Source organism: Octopus bimaculoides, chromosome 20, assembly GCF_001194135.2.
Source record: "Octopus bimaculoides isolate UCB-OBI-ISO-001 chromosome 20, ASM119413v2, whole genome shotgun sequence".
NCBI lineage: Eukaryota > Metazoa > Mollusca > Cephalopoda > Octopoda > Octopodidae > Octopus > Octopus bimaculoides.
The window spans coordinates 5,217,803-5,220,147 of NC_069000.1; positions in this window are offsets into that span (position 1 = coordinate 5,217,803).

Here is a 2,345-nt window from a genome sequence, read left to right on the forward strand (position 1 = left end):
TATATATATATATATATATATATTTGTATACATATATATACGAATATTTAGAAGCACGCTGACACACAAACACACATATACATACATACATGTATGTGTGTGTGCGTATGTGAGTGTGTGTGTGTGTGTGTGTGTGTGTGTGTGTGTTTGTATGTATACGTACAGACATGTAAATGACAAATGTGCGACAACGGTGGCGACCGTACATTTTAAAGCATTGGGATATCGAATTAAATATATATGCATGCAAACAGTAGGAACAAAGAAACGTTTGTACTGATTCAAAGCGAAAGTACTGTTGTAAATAATTTAAATGTGCGAAATGGAATACATGGAAGCAGCTTCAAAGGAAGGTCGCTGGCAAAACATAGCAAGTAACTTTACGATGAATATGGCGCGTTGTTTGTTCTGAACAGCATTCAATGTATGGACAATAGGCATGAACGGATGTGCAGCGAACACGCATGCTCACACACACTGAGTCACAAACATACACGGTCGTACACAAACACACATACGTACAAAGTACAGAAACACAAAGACAATACATTACAGAAACGTAACAACACTTGACATTTAGCTCTAGCAAAGCCGGTCAATTGTAACAGCTGTTGAGCATTTCGATGCACTGATACACGTAATCTATGTACGCCATTCATTTTAATCAATGGCAAATTTCACAGCTTATGCAACTTCGCTGCAAATTTACTTGCTTGAATGTATATCTTATTCCTGGTGAACAATTGCTGATTGTATATCACGAACCATTGCATGTAAAAATAATGTCATGCTATACCCCATAAGTGGCTTCCAAATGCATGTTATGCGAAATTGGCAAAACTTTGTTGAGGTTACATTCGTGTTTCATGTAAAATACAGGCCACGTGAAAGACATTTTACGTCAGGTTTTGGAAAAGTTTTTAATGCCAGGACCGAGTTTATTTCTATCTAACTTCTTCTGCGAGGTTAGGATAAAGTAGAAAAAAGAATAATTCTAAATTTCCATTTGAAATTTGTAATCCCGCCTCGTGTTTTGTGTGGATAATTATCTCCCTTGTATTAAGATCGCCGAGATTACTCGGGCATATGATGACGTGGAATTGAAATAACAGCGAAATATCGCTATCCATCGCTCTCGCTCGTCTACAGGGCGAGTTGCTTCACCTAGATTGAGGCATTCAGTGTCTATTTTTAACAACGGGTCCTGAATGTGACTTTTCCCCTGGCGCAATCCCGTAGCTAATAAGCGCATAACCAAAACACATGCACTCAGTGTTTGACATAGCTAATACATGTGTATATCTGTGCGTGTGTTTCTGTATGCATGTACTGATATAAGATAGAAAATCAGTGGAAGAACGCACGCGTCGAGTGATTTAAAGATTCATTTGCATAACATTTACATTAATACTCAAGAACCCCCCAGGCAAGATGCTAACAAATACCAACAATTCTTCAACTAGGATTAGAATCTCAAATGATGCACTATCATTCTATTTCACTGTATGTGCGTATTTGTTTGTGTGTAAATGTATATGTATGTATATTCAAAAATCTAATAAAATTTTCACTTGAGTACTTCTAAAGAAAGATGCATTACGTTATGTTAGCACGAAGTACTGAAGTCAAATTTAGAATCAGATCCAACACATCCATATAACAGTAGGGAAAAGGAATACAGAACATAAAGGTACATAAATAACTATAAAGTATGGTTTATTATAATCCCCAGGATCTGCTTCAAAACAAATATATTTAAAGGAAAAAATACTCGCTGTAAGAATATCAATTGGTAATCTTCTGTGAATTACAGGGCATTCATTAGATATACATGCCAACGATAAGGTGTAAGGTTTATTTATGGACGACACTAAGAGTGGTAAAGAACGCGAACGTTACTCTTATTTTTAAGGAATATCCGTAGTGTCAAGAGATCGTAAAATTCTAGTTAAAAAGCGCAGGGTGTTCTAAATAGCAGATGTTTTTATAACAGCTGAAGAAACACTAAATATATAAGACAGTTTAATGCTAATGTACATTCTGAATTGTTCGTTGAAAACTCTGCCAGAGCAATGAAAATCCTACAGTAGTCTGTGTGCGATTGTGCAGGCGTCTGTATATATGCATGTGTGAGCGAGCGTACATTTATGAGAGTAAGTTTGTATGAGCTTCAGGGTTTTATGCACTGTACACCACTGTACACACTTCGTCATATATCGAATTATCAACGATATGAATTTTTTTTATTCAACCAGAGTATTTTATGGTAATATTTAGAAAGTATATCTATACCTACCTAATCCTGTCCTCTCTATCTCTCTCTATCTCTCTCTCTCTCTCTCTCT